The 19,711-nt window shown below is 35.9% G+C and overlaps 2 protein-coding genes across 5 annotated transcripts in view; both read left to right on the top strand.

The window, feature by feature from the left end:
- The window catches only part of LOC139152663 (E3 ubiquitin-protein ligase TRIM45-like), a 401,328-nt gene extending 381,702 nt beyond the window's left edge, over positions 1-19,626 (top strand). Inside the window, exon 6 of the mRNA XM_070725943.1 lies at positions 18,539-19,626. The gene's annotated coding sequence lies outside the window, so the exon portion shown is untranslated. The remainder of the gene's footprint in view (positions 1-18,538) is intronic.
- Positions 1-19,711, top strand: part of LOC139152664 (uncharacterized protein C1orf21-like) — a 97,321-nt gene that overhangs the window by 49,346 nt on the left and 28,264 nt on the right. The window lies entirely within an intron of this gene.

The following is a 19,711-nucleotide window of genomic DNA, read 5'->3' as shown; positions in this document are numbered from 1 at the left end:
TCTAAGTAAATAGTGAAACACATAGACTGTGTAATCTTCATATTTATTTAGAAAGGTCAGTTTTTTTTTGTTTTCACATGCATGTACTTCCTGGCTGAGTCTGAGCTTGAAGTGGAAAACTTTTTGTAGAAATAACTAATACAAACTTTTTAAAGATTATTTTTTTAGTTTGTAACTCTAAAGACATGCCCAGCACAACTTGGACCATATCGGCAATGAGGTGCTACTAATTAAACTGAAACTAATAATAAAACCATGTCTCTTTCAGACGATTATGAATGATGTTAAATTTAAATAAAATCATTTTTGTGAGGGTGTATTACAGTTTCGAATGTCTATGTATTTCATGCCCAGTCTGTGTATTTTCAAGTATGTTGTTTGAAATAAAGATAGCAATATCTTTAAACTTTCATCTAGTGTATTAGCTAAATGAGAGTTTTCTGAACAAGCAGAAGTAAGTTTTCATATACTGGTAATTCACTTTTCTGACCAGGCTGTGATTAAAAGAATTCCTTTCATAGAGACAACCGAAAGTTTACAATCAGTGTACCTTAGTATAGTTACACCTACATGTAATCCATAGTATTCCCTAGCTTGGGTATTTTTGCTTTTTGAGTATGGGTGAAGGCCCAAAAGGCAAAAATACTCCGGCTAGGGAATAGACTGACCTACATGATACTGATCAAATTATTTGGTCATATAGGTGCAGTTTGTGTTCCTAGGTTTTCAGTGCATGTAATCCTGTATAACTAGTACTGTGTAAAGCCAAATGAAAAATGGAGGCATGTATGTATTCATGTACAGGTTCAATGTAGTGAAACCTATGTTAAGGAGTGATTTTAGATATTTTGACTTGACTGAGCACTTCCCACTTCATGTTGGCCCTCTGTGTATGTCTCCTCACTCCTACATTGTATCTCCTCATACACTTGTACATTACAAGCATTTCATTGTAGCCCAGCATGAGAGGCTGTGCAATGGTGTGCAACACACACATGTGTATTCTGATTTCCAGCAATGCTGATGACTGTTCTGAAGACAAAAATGAAAGATTACCGAAAAGTGAAAATCATCAGCGAGCTCATATCATTTACAAGTTCTTTCATGCTCTTTCTCATGCAACAACAGTCTCTTAAACAAAATTGATGATGAGTCCATTAATCATGCAGCCAGTTATATTTACCAATGTAATTAGTAATTTAATAATTGTGTAATGTTACTCAAATGGCTTCCTTATATTGATTGGCAAATCCATCATTTATGGATATCATGTAAAGGTAGATTGACAAATGTTGCATTTTACTGCATAAAATTTGCCTATTTTGATAGGATTTGTCCGGAGATGGAGAAGGCCTGGATAAACTAAACCTTCATCTTTGCATGATATACCTGATAAACATGATATACTTACAAGGTTGTAATTGCAAAATGACTATTTCGTATTGTGCGTCAGCTGTTATTGAAATACCTGTTGCTTAGAGCACAGACAAATGATGCATATACAACACACAGAACTGATTCTATGGTGCAGTTATAGTTTGACAATTGTGCATACAACCTTCACTAATGATTGAAAACAGGTATATCTTTACATAAAGATATTTTAAGTGTGCTGTGTGAACAATCCTATATCGTTGGATGCAATGTTACACAAATTATACATCAGGAATCATTAATTAGTCAGTACCTAACACCTGTCAGAGTCCCACCATTTTACTTCAAAATCAAATTTACACAGTTTGGTCGATTAAGAGTTTTTCCATGATGTATTATCACTCTAATGGAACTGTACTTCTTCAATGATTGTGGCAAATTAAAGATAAATTACTCCCTAAATAACGCCTTATTCAGGAAAAAACTATCATTCATTTGTATGGTGTCGTGTGCATGTATTTTATTTATACTGAAGTTCAGCTACTGGTACACTGTGGAGTATAGCTACTACCTGCATGGGTACCTGTATTGCACAGCCATTCCAACTCACCTCTTTCCAGGTAGAATGTGCACTGGGGATAGATATTGCGACTCTTAAAATATTTACAATACTTTTGTCGGTATGCTACTTCTGTGGACTTCCTGTGAAGTGTGTGGAACAATTGACGTTTTCACTATCTTGTTTTTCTGAAAATAAAATAATGATTTTTCTCCATTGAGTTGATATTTATAAAGATAGATGCTGTTTTCAATTTCAAATATTGATAAGTAAAATTTTGGTAATTGTCTCCGATACCAAAATGTTCATGGTGAGTCATAATTTTTATGTCGGATTCTTGAAAGTGACTGGTTTAAAAATTCCTTGAGGACACTTTAAAATCAAAAGATCAAGTCTTTCAGTTTTCAGGCACATACATGTATTTCCTCATTACAAATGTAAACGAACGATATTGAAAGCTGCATGAGCTGAAACTTTTAATGTGCTTTCTATTATCTCCTATCTGGTAGCAAAATACTGATCTTTATGACTCGTGGTTGAGTGCAATTAATAAGACGATGTTTCTGTACCAATTTGGGGGTAATTTCATGTTCTTATCCGAAGAACATGTTAATATCAGTCGTTTTATTAGTACTATACAAATTTCCATGAAGTAGTGTTGTAACATTTATAATACAGTGTACAATGTGTTAGCTGAAAGATGGTTAGATTCAATGAAAATAGACAAAAAAAAGTCATTTTCAGTCTTTCTAATATAGAGGAAGGAGATGCATCATAATTAATTTAAAATATTGGTAGATAAAGAATGTGCACCCACTTTATAAATAATAGGTTTAATATTTGTTACATTTTTATGCTTTAATGGAAGTGAATATATCTTTATCAAATATTTATTTTAATGGAAAGTAATTTGCACCCATCATGCATCTGACATGAAGGTTTTCATAGTTACGCCATGCCTACGTGCATTCTTACTCACTGTCCTGCCCCTGTAGATGTGTTGCCAAGGTAACTGCAAACAGCTTTTGTTGGAAACCAGTCACTCACTGAGTTTCCCTGCGTGTGGTTTTGTTGAAAGTTGTTGAACAATAAGTCTTTTGCTGCAAAGCCTGTTTTGTGTCAGTTTTGAAAATATTAGTTGTGTAGGTATATTTGTTCCAACTTTACCGGTACACTAGTAGAAAATATTGCGAGAAAATTTTTTAAAAACGGACACTCTTGCTTTTTGCGAAAATGCTGTGAGATTTCATTTTTTCTCGCACCCTATGATGAGAGTTTATTTTCTCACCATGAGTCTGCGAGAAACGAAATTCTCGCAATCATACAGTGAGAATTTTTTTATGAATTTCTTTTCTTGCAGATGGACAAAGAGATCAACAAATTCTTGCTGTTTGATTGTGACAATTTTGTTTCTTACAGATTCATGGCAAGAAAAATTCTTGCCAATTGAGTGCGAGAAAAAATGAAATCTCACAGCCTTCTCTAGAAAAAGCGAGAAAGTTCATTTCTCACTATTTTCTGGCAATATTTGCTACTAGTGGTACTTTCAAACATTATTCAACCTATTAGCGCATCAGAGTGTTCCTTCAGCCATTCGATATTGCGTATTTCAGTTCCAAATTATCAGAGCTGTGAGGCATCAAAGCATTCTGTTCAATAATCTTTTGCCGTCAGCGGGTCTATTCTGGTGTTTGTAGGCAAGCTTTAGCAGACATTTGCATAGCTAATAACAGTTATTTTAATGATGGCACTTTCTCATGGTGTTGTACACGTTACAAAAGATCTTGAGGTTTATCAGTAATGCATGAATCTGTAAAGAGCTTTCAGGAAATTATGGAATAGTTTCTTGTCATCTTCCACAGTTGATGTCCTGTTGAGAACAGTGACATTTTTTTTTGTGTTTCATAGAATATTGTGCTTTAATTTTCAAGGTCAAAATCTGTGTTCTCTAACAATTTGCTTCAAATTATTTCTTGAAGGTTGGTTTAGAACAAGTGAGATTAATCTGGAATGAGAGTAACAACTGTAGACAACAAAGAAATAAATATTGTGATATAAACTTATCTACATATGTAAAAGGATCATAATTTTAGAAAATGACACGCTAGTGTGTTCTCCTTTGGTTAACCTTTGACTTTTAACTGTGTTGTGATATATGTTGACAGCAAGTGAGTGTTAAAGTGTTAACAAGGGTTAAAATGGGTTATACTGTGGAAGTGCAAATCATTTAGATGGACAACAAAGTGAAATTGTAACATTTCTATGAGTTAAATTGTGAAACAGTAAAAGCAAATTTTATGAAGCCATTATTTGTATTTGTCTTTAATGATAAATAATTGTACATGATAACTTTAAAGCCATTATGATTATACGTGTCTTTACTACCCCGACATAGTCCTTCATAAAAAAAGAGATTGGGGCTGAAAGAAATTTTGCTATCATCTTTCCTGTTCATGCGAACATGAGCAGCTGGCATTGATATACAATATCGCAGTTCTGTGAATTTAATTTTCTGACTGCAATGGGAAGATATTACAGTAGAGTGAGTCACTCTGCGGCAAAGGTGTAGTGAATTTGATCACTGAAGAGCAGAATCTGAAATATCTTCATTATCTCAGAGAGCATTCTATATTTACATCACTGAAAGAAGTCTCCACAATAATGAGACTAAGCTTCATTTGACTTGTAATGTGATCTCTGTTAGTGCCTCATACAGCCCAATGGGAAAATCAGATTCCCCTCTGCCGTGTTTTTTTGAAAAGGAGTGAGCAGACGCCTCTTGTGAAAGCAAAGAGAATTCTACACCGGGCTCCAACACAGTGACTACATTTCCCAAGGAAAAAAATTGCCATAGATACTGATCTGTTTTGATGTGTTGCTAGGCAACAGAGCCAACTGATGGAGAATAGCGAATTGTTGTAATGTTCTGATGTACAGTCAGATGTTGTTACTGTCTTGATGAGTGCTGACCTACAGTCAGATGTATTGTCTTGACCAGTCCTCAAGGTAATGGCCGATTTTATTTCCTTGTGTTACTGAAATAGTCATCACTTTTGCTTTTTTGTAAATTTTTAGCTTGTCGTGATAGCGAGACAATCATGATCGAGACATTGTTTTAATTTTCATAACAGATGAGGCTAAAGTTGAGATGATTTATTTCCGGATGAAGTGATTTCAGTTGTTGACCTCATGGAAATTATCATTTGCTTGAAGAGGTTTTGGTGACATTTAGATCTTGCAGCAATTTTACTGTCTGACAATTACATGTGTTGGTCTTTACTTTGATTGGTTGCTGTATGTGTTCAAGGCTGATGTACAGCACATTTCTCTATATTACGTAAAATTGTTTTTTTTGTTGCCTATTTTTGTTTGTTTATTTGTTAGAGAGGAGAAATGTTCCATGTATGCAATGATACAGAATAGTAGATACTTTTAACTGTCATTTCTGTGTGATGTTTTATCTTCACATCATGCTTTGCAGGAATAAGAATCTATCGGCAAAATGTCAAAATACAGTTATAAAAAAGACCTTGGATGACTGCACCTCATTAAAAATGTAAAAACATACATTTTTCTGTTGTGTTTTCTCCACAGTCATAGTGTGGCTGCCAATAGCAGTGGTTGTTTCTTCTTTTGTAATAAGGGATCAATTTCCAAGATTGTTATTGAATATTACATGGCATGATAGTGGCCAAATGACTGGAGGCCAGCATTTTCTTCTTCCCATATTTTGGAACTTTGTTTTAATTGTGTACAATTTTCAGAATTGTTAACACTTATTATCACACTTTTTGCTGCAGAGACACAGAAATGATAAAAGCTGTGTCTTACATTGCAAATCAGTGAAAGGTTGAGGCTTGTATGCATTGACTAAAATGTACACTTGGTGGCAGCAGTGGGATTGTCTTTCATAATGTCTCACATTATAAACTGATTGATCTAGGAAGTGTTAAATGTTTTTGCTTGGTGTAACGTAGGTTCACTGACAAAGCTATTGCAAGATCTACTGCTAACCCTTTGAGCACCAAAGTCTTTTTTTGTTGCCTATATCAAAATATACACCAGTCAATTTTTTTCTAATTTTTGCTAAATTTTTGATAAAAATCTGAAGCCAATAAAATGTGATGTTCATTTGGTCCAAAAATGTCAAAAAATTACACAAAAATTCTCAAAATTGGTAAAATGTTGCACACTATAATTTTGGTAGGAAAAATTGCAGTGCTCAAAGGGTTAATTAAAATCTACAACAAATTACTGTAAAGTGAAGTGAGGGGTAAGTTTTCAGAGTATTTCATCAGAAGGTTTTTTTAGTTGCTATAGACTATATCTGTAGAATCCAGGTATGGGTATTGTGCAGTGTCCGTCGTTTGTAAAATCTATTACGTTTTTCAATTTGCCTTTTTGGTTTTTTTACTGGTGTATTTGTTTCTTTGCCTTTTTAAACTTCACAAATTAGTTTGACTGAATATTCCTGTTTATGAAATCCTTTAGAAATTATATATATAATGTCACACGGGTTCCCGTGTCAAATGCGTGATCTCTCTCATGATATTTAAAGGTACGTAGACCCCCCTGGTTGGCTAATAATAAGCTTGATCACACCAAAAGATATATGTTGAACTTTTACCTTAAGAACAAACCATTTATGGGTAGATGTTGACAAACTTGTAGTTTCACACCAGGGCCAATTATTTCCTGACTTGTATTTGTACTGTCCAACTTGATGCGCAAGTTTTTTTTTGTCGTGAATTATCTAACTGTTCACACTTGTACCACCCATTTGCTGTCAGCAAAAACAAAATGGGAGTCTGCATGGTGTTGATTCTGACCATTATTATACCCCTTAGGTGTTCCTTATTTCCGCTCCATATTATTATTACAGCTTTAGAACTTGATGATCAGTGACGGACAATTGAAAGCAATTTGATAACTGGAATCGGAGGCTCGGTATGTTCAATTATCGTGTGGTTACCATAATTCATATATTATTCCTGTTTAAACCCTATCAGTGTATAAACTGCAGAAAGTGAATTATCATGGTCATTGTTGATATATACTTGTATATATAATGAAAGATTTGCATAGTATTTTAAGTCTAGTCTTATTTACAATCTGAATAACACAATATTTTATGGTTAATTTCAGGATTGTAATGTAAAACTTCCATATTTGTGAAATATGTCTTCCAACATGCAGAACTTACATTAAATTCCATCTGGTAGATAGTGTTCATATTAAACTGAATGATTTGACAGGTTTGAGCAATTAAATCATCCCTTACAAGGAAGATATTTAAATATAAACTGATAAAGTCTTCCTCTTCAGTCCCTGGTTCTCACATTGGTATATATGTGAAGTACTTGTTAACTCCTCCTCTCTGTCAATATTTTTGTTCTTAAAATTATTGTCGATCAAGTATATTTCATATCAGATAAATTTGATAAGAATGTAGGGTCTCTAGATTTTAGTGATTGTGCAGCTGTAGTGCCAGTGATAGTGCTATCCATTATTAAAATACAATGTACCAGTAGATGTCCTCTACTGATATATGCTATGATTGGGAACAGAAATATTTTTATTCCTCCACAGAACCTTTCCAAATTTATTTCCCCACAATGAACCTGTGGTTTGCAACCACACTGATGAAATTGGTTAGGTTTTGGTTCACCACACAGTAACCAGCCACATTACTGAAAAAATAGGGATTAAACTGGGTAAATTACATTTACTTTGGAAGTAATTTGTTTTGAACATATCCAAAAGCTGTACAAGTTTATAAACCAAGCTTACATATATCACCATGAGAAGTGGCATGTCTCACGCTGGAACTGTCTCCATGTACATGGGTATATGATTGAAATAATGTCTGATAATTCAATTTTCTACCCAAACTGCAGTGGTTGTAATGTGATTTGAAGCTCATAGCCACTCTGCAGCTATATTTAGTTCTCTGCCATAGCTACAACAGTTTAATGGCCTGATGCTGTTAGCAGTGGTAAATTTGACGGCATTTCATTTGACTACATCAGGGAAGAGAATTTCATGCGGCTTATTGAAAAATGAATATCCAGGCTGTTGCCTGTGATATAATTTAGATCGGTGCAAAGCTTTAAAGTGGAAACTTCTCAGTCAGTTGATAAGAAAATCTCTGAAATTGTTTGCCATTAAAAAATCTGACATCACTTTTGATGCAGTTTTATGGTTGAATGTCTCTATGTTGGTACATTTCCTTTGTGGCTTGGACTGTCATCTGTCATGTGTGTGTTTTTTTTATTCTTTTGGATACGTTTACACACCACTACACCGACATTGTCAGGGTTATGACTCTTGTGTGACCCCAGAGTCAAATAAGAATTTATCAACTGCTGATTGGACAGGACTGCAGTCAAATAAGAGTTTATCAACCGCTGATCGGACAAGACTGAGGACTACTGGGAATACAGTTTGTCACATGACCACAACATCCGTGTTATTCAATACGGTACAAAGGGGTATATTTCTGTCTTTTATAATGAAGGCAGACATATATAAAACATAGATTTAGAAATGCCTATACTGGGAAAGCCATTATTTTTTGACATTATACATGACATTGTATTTCAGAACAGAATGACCACAAAATACGGAGACAGAAAAGACAATGAAAAGACATAAAGGTGAAATAAAAACTTGTATGCTTTTCAAAGTGAAACATGTACGTGAAACATTTTCCTACGTGTGAAATGCATCAAAATGTTCTGTGTCTTAAAAAGTAAAGTGGAGGTTTATTAATTAATGTGCACTTTCGGTATTTTTTCATGGGTGTGCGGATCGGAGAGGTGCATGTGGGTTTGTCAGAAGTGGCGTCATAATACAAAATTGATTTCGCATAAGAACTTTTGTTTTGTGGGGGAGGGAGGGTGTTTCAAGTAAAACGAAGGAACTACGTTTCTTGTGCGTCAGCTTTTATTATCGACGACCCCTTAATGGATTCTTAAGAGATTATTTACCATTCAGCCTCACAGACTTTATACCGTCAGGATTTGTATTTAATTAATTGCTCAGGGCCTGAACAGCCTCTGGAAGTTTCCCACAGAACTAAAATAATGAGAACACCACTTGATTGTCCCAGCGGAAGGATGTATTATTGATTTGATGGTGCTGATGAAATGTCTCAGTCGTGGGGGATGTTTTCTCCCCCCAAGTCAAATTATTTTCAAATAAACTGACAGAACCAACCAACATTCTGCAGTTATTTTTCGACTTTTAATTGAAACGTTGACTTTCTAGATAAAAACAACTTTAAAAAGAGTTGATAGCCTCTTTAAGACAGCTCTTTTTAATTTGGAAGAATTGGCAAGAAAGGTTATTTAATTCACACCAATCTGTGCTAATGTCATCACATCAAATTATCATGAGATAACTAGAAGAAAACGAAAACAATCGTTTGCACATTTGTCTTACAAAAAATGTTGTATTCTTACATTTTTGTCACATTTAGGTCCAGTCAAACAAGTCTTGAATGTTGTGGAGTGGTGTTGCTCTACTTCAGTTTGTTGACAGCTTTCATATACAGAACCTGATCATTAAATTTTCACTCAAATTTTCACTCAAGCTATCCTCAATGAAACTTTCAACCATTCTCTTACCAAATCAAGAATAAAAATCAGGGCTCACCCTGCAAAGTTTGGAACTAAAGAAACTAATTACCTAACAGTAAAATGATATTTGAAATTCAAAATGGCCACCATCCCAGATGTTAACTCAATGGGGAGAAGTTACTTTTATTGAAAAATTAAGACAGTGAAAATTTTCCTTACTCCGAGAGCTTCAAAATGAACCCATGGAAGCTGTAGAGTAGAACAGTATTGAAAAAATTTTGAGAGTCCCCGTGATTTGTCCTCAAGGCGCTTTCTACGGTAAGGTAGAATGTGCCTCGGGGACAGACATTCGGACTCTGAATCTTTTACAATTCTTTTCTGATCTACCACTTGTGGGGGTTCATTTTAAAGTTCTTGGTGTTAAAAAAACTTCACTGTCTTAGTTTTTTGAAAATAGAAAATTTTGTTTTTCTCCATAGAGTTAACACAGGGAATGGCGGCCATTTCGAATTTCAGATATCGATAAATCTTGAGTAATTTGTTTCTCCAGTATGAAAATTTGCACTGTGACCCCCAATTTTTCTCATGATTTTGAAAGAGGATAGTTGAAAGATTCCTTAAGGAAAGTTTGAGCAAAAGTAATAACTCTTTTATTTTTGAGGCGCATACTACCTTAAATCAAGGGGATTGCATTCATCATAATTTTGCGAAGTTGAATAGATAACACTGGATGTGTGTGGCAGTAAACAACTTGGAATGAACATGTTACTGTCATATTGCCTTTACTTATTTTTGCTAACCAAACTTTTCTATATCCCCAAGTATGTACACACATACAATAAATAAAGATACAGAGATACTGCCATTTCATACTTGGTCTCAATGCTTGTTTAATTGAGAAAGTGAAATTACAGTAGAGTGTATGACCTCTGCTGTAAAAATTCATTGACATGTGAAATGTAACTGTGTTTTTTCTTTCATGAATGTCATATTCCGTAATTTCATTAACATTTGTCACTGTCTGCTTGAAAAAATTGAACTTTGAAGTCTCTGAAATGGTAAATGAACAATAACTGCATGATTTCTGTTAATATCAAAGGAAAGATTAATATGAAACTTTCTCTCAGCCCCTTGTTCATCACACAATCTTCTAATCAATGCATTATACTAATATACCTTCAAACGTTTTGCTATAGGCCAACTCAAGGGCAGACACGTTGTCAAACCTTGCCTGGCTGGCTATATCATTTTGCCGAACCAGGCAATGCTTTAAAACCAGGGCACACTGTATAGCCACTGACTGAGGAGTTGTAAGAAATCTGTCTAGATTTGAATATAAACTTTGAAAATGTATTGCAACAGCAATAACAAATTCTTGTCCCAACATTTCACTTAAAACTTGCAGTGCTCTCGACAAAACTATGAAAATGCAAAAAAAAAATACTTAATTTAGTTTATTAAGCTAAATTGCCGTAAGTAGAAGTTAAAATATTAATTTTTAGTTCCCACGGACACCGTCCGGGGGGACTTATAGGTTTGGTCATGTCCGTGCGTCCGTGCGTCCGTCCGTCCGTCCGTGCGTCCGTCCGTTCACGCAGATATCTCAGAGACGCCTGGAGCGATTTCGTTCAAACTTGGTACAAGGATAGTACCATACCTCATACAGATGCACGTCGATTTGTTTCACAATGCGATCAAATTTGGCCGTGGTAGAGGACTTTTTAGTTTTCACCTCCATAGACTCCCATGTATAAGGCAGACCATAGACTCCCATGTATAAGGCAGACCATAGACTCCCATGTATAAGGCAGACCATAGACTCCCATGTATAAGGCAGACCATAGACTCCCATGTATAAGGCAGTCCATAGACTCCCATGTATAAGCAGACCATAGACTCCCATGTATAAGGCAGTCCATAGACTCCCATGTATAAGGAAGTCCATAGACTCCCATGTATAAGGCAGTCCATAGACTCCCATGTATAAGGCAGTACATAGGCTCCCAAGATAAATAAAAATTTAGTTTCTCATCGTATTCATATTGCAAAAAGGATGCAGTGACACAGTTTTTAGTCCCCACAGATAAAGTCCAGGGGGCTCATAGATTGGGTCATGTCAGTCCGTGAGTCCATCCGTTCACGCAGATATCTCAGACACTTTGACAAAATGTCATGTGACCTTGGTGACCTTTGACCTCGAATATACATATTTGTCCATAACTCAATAACCACAAGTGCACAGTACTGTAGATTTCCCATAATTCATTGCGATTTGTATCCTCGGAGATACCTGAGTGAAGTCTACCATGTCTCCCATGTGTAGACAAATTCACAGACTATCTATCAAAATTTTGAAAACGTACTTTTATGCACACCATTCTTCTCAATTCTCATTTTAAATAATTTGGAAAATTATGCATAATTGAGAGAGGAGATAGCATTTTTGTGAAATTTGCCAGAGATTGTGTCCTCAGCCATACAGAATAATGTGATGGAAAGTAGGGAGACTAGTTGCACCTGTTTTATGAAACAAAAGGATATTGATTTTTTGCAATGGAAGTGACAAAAGAAATTTGCATGCTAAGTTTTCTCAGAGAATGACCCCTTCAGTTCGTCATAACTTGCTGCCCAAAAAGCAAGGCATTTGTAGTACCTACAGAATGTGACTTTTATGGTTGTTTACTGGTTATTTTCAAACTTTCACTGAAATATCTAAACGTACTTTTACTAGATATTATTTGTCAATTATTCTGATGCTGCACACTAGTGCTTACATGCAGAACTGAAAAAGTTTTTAGAAAAGTAACCTTCATGTGTACAAATCAAAGAGAATTGTGGGTAATTTATTGTACTGTGAAGTGGTAAACCTTTCATATATGGTATGATGGGACACCCTATGATGCCAAATATTGTACCTCATTAATTATGTGCATATCTAATTTTGAGCGAGCCAATAGAGCTAGAGGTCAGATTTTTGGTATATATGGATAACTTAGCAATACAATTTTTTTGACAAAATGTCACGTGACCTTGGTGACCTTTAACCTCAAATATACATATTTGTCCATAACTCAGTAATCACTAATGCTACACCCTTCATATTTGGTATGATGGGACACCTTATGACGCCACATATTGTACCTCATTAATTATGTGCATATCTAATTTTGAGCGAGCCAATAGAGCCAGAGGTCTGATTTTTGGTATGTAGGGATAACTTAGCAATACAATTTTTTTGACAAAATGTCAAGTGATGTCAATGACCTTTGACCTCAAATATACATATTTGTGCATAACTCAGTAACCACAAGTGCTACACTCTTCATATTTGGTATGATGGGACACCTTATGACGCCACATATTGTACCTCATTAATTATGCGCATATGTAATTTTGAGCGAGCCAAAAGAGCTAGAGGTCTGATTTTTGGTATATAGGGATAACTTAGCAATACAATTTTTTTGACAAAATGTCACGTGACCTCGGTGACCTTTGACCCCAAATATACACATTTGTCCATAACTCAGGAACCACAAGTGCTACACCCTTCATATTTGGTATGATGGGACACCTTATGACGCCACATATTGTACCTCATTAATTATGCACATATCTAATTTTGAGTGAGCGAATAGAGCTAGAGGTCTGATTTTTGGTATATAGGGATAACTTAGCAATACAATTTTTTTGACAAAATGTCACGTGACCTTGGTGACCCTTGACCTCAAATATACATATTTGTCCATAACTCAGTAACCACAAGTGCTACACCCTTCATATTTGGTATGATGGGACACCTTATGACGCCACATATTGTACCTCATTAATTATGTGCATAACTAATTTTGAGCGAGCCAATAGAGCTAGAGGTCTGATTTTTGGTATGTAGGGATAACTTAGCAATACAATTTTTTTGACAAAATGTCAAGTGATGTCAATGACCTTTGACCTCAAATATACATATTTGTGCATAACTCAGTAACCACAAGTGCTACACTCTTCATATTTGGTATGATGGGACACCTTATGACGCCACATATTGTACCTCATTAATTATGCGCATATGTAATTTTGAGCGAGCCAAAAGAGCTAGAGGTCTGATTTTTGGTATATAGGGATAACTTAGCAATACAATTTTTTTGACAAAATGTCACGTGACCTCGGTGACCTTTGACCCCAAATATACACATTTGTCCATAACTCAGGAACCACAAGTGCTACACCCTTCATATTTGGTATGATGGGACACCTTATGACGCCACATATTGTACCTCATTAATTATGCACATATCTAATTTTGAGTGAGCGAATAGAGCTAGAGGTCTGATTTTTGGTATATAGGGATAACTTAGCAATACATTTTTTTGACAAAATGTCACGTGACCTTGGTGACCCTTGACCTCAAATATACATATTTGTCCATAACTCAGTAACCACAAGTGCTACACCCTTCATATATGGTATGATGGGACACCTTATGACGCCACATATTGTTCCTCATTAATTATGTGCATAACTAATTTTGAGCGAGCCAATAGAGCTAGAGGTCTGATTTTTGGTATGTAGGGATAACTTAGCAATACAATTTTTTTGACAAAATGTCACATGACCTCGGTGACCTTTGACCCCAAATATACACATTTGTCCATAACTCAGGAACCACAAGTGCTACACCCTTCATATTTGGTATGATGGGACACCTTATGACGCCACATATTGTACCTCATTCATTATGTGCATATCTAATTTTGAACAAGCCAATAGAGGTAAATGTATGATTTTTAGTATATAGGGATAGACTATAGGATAGAAATTTTTTGACAAAATGTCATGTGACCTCGATAACGTTTTACCTAAAATACACGATTATGTCAATAAATAAGTAACCACAAGTGCTATGTCCTTTATATTTAGTAGGATGGGAGACCTTATGACAACACATGCTTTACCTCGTTAATTATGCCCATATATAATTGTGGGCAAGCCAATAGAGCTAGAGGTCTGAATTTTGGCATATATGGAGTAATTAGCAATACAATGTTTTTTTCAAAATGTCACGTGACCTTGATGACCTTTGACCTTGAATATGCATATATATGCATAACTCAGTAATCACAAGTTCTTTACGCTTCAATTTTGATAGGATAATAGACCTTAAGATGTCACATCTTGTACCTCATTTATTATGCACATATGTATTTCTTGGCTGGCCAATACAGCTAGAGGTTTGATCTTTTTTCCCGATTTAGAACCATAACTTAGACATGCCTCTTGTTTCAAATTGGGAACAATGACATAGACCTATGTGTCCATAGATCTGAACATATACACTTTAGTGATACTTCTTAATGACCTCATTTCCCTGCCCCCTCAAGACTAATACTCCTATTACAAGTGGGGACTATGTCATTGTCAATGACTTGTTGTTTATGAAATTTTTTCAAAGTATGTTTACTAGGTATAGTTTGTTCCTTTCATCCATTTTCACATGGTGAACCATTGTCTTCATAAATTTCTCAACATACTACAGCAATTATGTACTAGGTAGCTCCTATGTTGAAGAATAAGATTCCTATATGTTCTTGGTTCATTGCAAACTTTGGTACTCATGTTACCATGATACACTTTTGACTTTCTACTGTAAACTAGACAATGTTGGCTCTTCAGAAGGAAGAATGAATGATTGAGCAGAAATGCTTTTAGCATGAACAACGTGTGTACTTCAGCCTTGTCTTGTACGGTTCTAAACACGTGTGGTGTTCTATAAAAACCTGTATACATGTGACCAAAGGGGTCAACTGTATGATCATTACGTGTTCAAATACAGACTTCGCAAAACATATTCCTCCAATACTACATCTGTGAATTTTAATAATCAGATTGAATGCCTTTAAAAGAGGCATACATGTATATCTATTGCTGGCCAGGGCAATTTGATTATATTTGCCCTTTGCTGTGTCAATCTGTGAAAGCATTTGTAATGGCCCCCTTACGAAAAAATATGGCTTCTGGCACATGGTTGTGCATGCTAACCCACAATAGTTGTGGATACCAAGCTGCAACTGTTTGTGGCTTATAAGCAGGTTATTCATATTTTATCATGTAAAGATCTGTTCTGGCACAGTTTTGCAGTATACAGGCCGCTGTGATTGCAGACGATATGCCGCAAAAAAATGGGGCGGGGCTTTTAGTGGCATACAGGCCGCTGTGATTGCAGACAATATGCCACAAAAGATGGTGGGGTAAAAGGTTTCACTGTAAAATGCTGCTATGCATGCTTCCTTTGCTACCCCCCCTCCCCAACCATACCTGCATTTGAACCTACCTGTTTTATACTAGCCAGGAGATTACCATACACTTCACATCTTCATTTGTTTTAAGGGACAGTAGCTGTAACTTATGATGTTGTTCTTTTAACTTTTGTGTGTTGAGGTAACTTTTCACTTTACTCACTTGGCAAAATAAGCAAAAATCAAGACACATAACAGTATAAAAATACTGCATAAAAATGAAGTTACAGCTACTGCCTTTTAAACCGCCTACTCACAGATGCAAACAAAAAAAACCACCTACCACATATCTTCACGATAATACCCCATTGTTTATTTTGATATGTAAAACAATGATGTTGGTACACTAGGCTGGACCACTAAGAAATTAAAATAAAATCAAAATTCAATAATCTAATGAGGTTCATGTGAAAAACATAACAGAACACGTCTAAAAGTCTGCATTTGATTTTTCACATTATCCAAAGTTGTTTGATGCCATCCTAATGTTTCTGATCTTGTTCTGAAACTTCACATTAAATGTTCCTGTTGATCCATTAGTCTGTTCAGCTTCATGGCCTTTGCCCATACACTGAGAATAAAAATGATAAATAACAGACAAGGATATTATTACATGTGCAAAGTGAAATTGCTTGTATTTTGTCGACTACCCTTATTATATATTAATACAAAAATTCACGGAAAAGAGCATTCATGTGCTTGAAAGAAATTATAATAATTAATATAAAATAATTTACCTAATGATACAAACTCATGACATATCTATACATTATGTTTATTGTGATTACCAAATCATTGCTTTTCAGCCTCATTTTCACTATTTACTTGTGACACACCACTCCAAACTACAACTATTGACCAGCGGTGATTGGGTTCCAGCACATCTCAAACAGAAGAAATGTAAATGGAAAACTCTCATAAAATGTTTTAAAACAAAAAGTATCCCTTTATAATAGCGCAGTGCACGGTTACAGGTTTGTTACTAAATATAGGCCTAGCTGTACGCGCGCGATATCTGACACGCAGCTTGAAATGCGGACAAATTTTATCAATGTTGCATACATTGCTGTTTTTGCAGCTTGTACTCTTAGTCGTGAATATGCCTATTGGTATTCATTGTTACACTAGCAGTTAGCCCACTGAGTTGTATTTTCGTCGTTCTTGCATGCGTAATTTTTAAAAGCGTAATCTAAAAATGCGGACGAATATTTATTTTTGCATATTAATTATCAATGAGAGAACAGTGACGTAAACATTGAACGGCCCTACCAAAATTAGGTCTCAGTTTAAATAATGAAAGATATGAGTACCTGTTGTATATCATCAATTCGGTCAAAATGTTGAATCAATGAATAAAAATAACAGATAATAGCCCGGCTCTATCCGTTACTACAACTCTCCTACTTGTAATTAACGCACAACGACAGACAGTGTGGAGTAACACTTCACTATTAATATTAAACTTTCATGATTAGCTATATTATTTTTGCCAATACCGTACGTTCATTTGGCATACTTGATCAGGGTTCGCGAAGAACAACATCAATATACCACGACCAAAGACAGTGAAAACTGCGAAAATTATAGAGACAACTCGTGGTATTTAAAATTACTTACCGAATTTTTAAACGATCTGTAGCTCTTCGATCAAACTATGGGTGTGTCCGTCCGTGACCGTTGTTCTTCGGGACGATATCGCGGTCTCAGAATCGGTCATCCAAGGGCCATCAACGCATCGCAAACGCTGTTTGTTGGTTTTAAATTCATAGCTAACCTTTACGTACCCTGAATGATAATGTGCTACGGTAATTTTACGCTAAACTGTACAAAAATCAGAGCGAAAAAAAACGGCGACTATATACTCCTCGTTCAAACATCCTATAACGGCCTACCAGTGCATATCAGATTTAATTTGCCGCCCAGGATTTGACCCATGACCTTTTGGCAATCTGACCAATCATAAAGAAATCTTCACATGATCTACAACAATCTGACCAATCATAAAGAAGTCTTCACATGATCTATGACATCATCAGGCGTGATGCTAGAGTTCCGGGTTCAAAGTCTGTTCTGACCCACGCACTGTCTCCCTGCTTCAGCAAGCAGCTTGATCGAGCTCAGCTGCTTTCGAGCTTGCGTTTGAAAACCAAACGACACAAATACATGGGAATAACCAAGGAATAACCTTTCTAGATCAACGCAAAACTCTACAAAAACGGCTCTGACATATCAGTCTCGTGACTTACAAACTTTGCCCGACGATGACTTTCATCGCGCACGTCCGTATTTTGAAGCCCAGCGTGATTAATGTTGAAACTATGCGTACATTATTATACGCTGGGAAAGCTTTTTTACCGTACGTACCTCCATGCCGTACGTACGCTTTCAAGACCTACTCCGTACTTGCAGTTCATTTAAAACCCGCGTGTGAAAAGGGGGTGAGAAAATACAAAAGAACAAGATATACGTTATTTTTGAGTTGCAGTTCTTTGAAAGACTTGTCTTTTCAAGGGAGATATGCATGTGAAATAAGTTCATCATACGTCGATATATGGTTCGCCAGAGTTCATATTTTGCAAAGCCTTTTTTCTGTAGAAACAGTTACGCTGTCAGTGAGAACCGATCATTTGCAAAACGTACATAAAAAGTCAGTGATTAATTTATTGCACCGATCAAAGTCAAATGGTAGGTTTTCACACAATTTGTTGAAAATCAAAGGTTTCCTGCTGTGCCAGCTGTACACTCAGTGTGACACTTTTCGGACAGGGTTGTAAATTTCGCCCAAAGTAGTTTCGTAAATGACCAGCAATACGAAATCTTATTACCATACCTTTCAAAACTTTATTGTAGTTATCCTCAATCTAAGTTGACACGACGGGAGTGATATTTCGGGGTCAAAATTGCCAAAGATTTGACCCCATGTCGATGGGGTAGTAATCGGACTGCAATCCCAGAAATCGGACATCGTGTTTGGAATGTGATTAGGAGCTAAGTATTGATAATTTGAAACTTCAAACCACCGATTTTTAATGTCCGTGTGATTAGAAAGCTGTACATAAGAATATTTTATGATAATTAGTTATGTTTAATCCATGGACGACTCAACCATATTTCGACGTGTGTGGCGCTTACTTTACCGCACATGGGCTGTCTGTGTGTGTTGCTTTCGGTACCTTGTATCGTACGGTGTGGCTAACTTCTCTTAGTTTGTTCAGTGAGTATTACTTATAATTGTTTCCATTGCATATTTTGTTTGTATTAGAATCGCACAGGCACTATTTTATAAAATAGCGAGTATATTTCATCGTATGGAATTATTTACCTGTCAAGTTTTTACGCGGTAAGTCACTTACTACGTTTACACATGCTAAATATTGTCTGTCCGAAAACTTGTACACTTCTTACGTTCATTAAATGTACTTTTTTTCTCGATACAACTTCGCAGTTTTCGTTAAAACTACATGCAATCGTAGCCAACAATGGAAAGAATATTTTCAAAATCATTATTCTCCCGCACATTCAAAATTCACTGCTAAATCAGGACTTTAGTCAAAATTTCAGTTACTTTGACCTGACGGCAGTATGTTGACAGTATCGCTGACGCGGTGTCAGACGACAATTTGTGATTGCCGCTCGTAGCAAACTCAATAGCTTCTACCAAAAAGACTATCGAAAACGGGACAACAGTGTCACCTGACTTAATATCAGGTCACATGACCTGTAAAACGCTATCGATACGGAGCGAAGTGAGTGTAACTAACAGCATGTTACTAAATGTCCGAAAACTGGGGTCGTCCGAAAACTGTCACACTGAGTGTAGTGTCACTGTCAATGGATATCTCATCTAAGAATGCGTGACCAAGTGGAGTGCCAACTCAATGTTGTGGCTTATAGTGAGCAATATCTTG

Source organism: Ptychodera flava, chromosome 16 (genome assembly GCF_041260155.1).
Source record: "Ptychodera flava strain L36383 chromosome 16, AS_Pfla_20210202, whole genome shotgun sequence".
In the NCBI taxonomy this organism is placed as follows: domain Eukaryota; kingdom Metazoa; phylum Hemichordata; class Enteropneusta; family Ptychoderidae; genus Ptychodera; species Ptychodera flava.
Note: the sequence above shows the minus strand (reverse complement) of the source record. Positions and strands in the feature narration are given on the sequence as shown.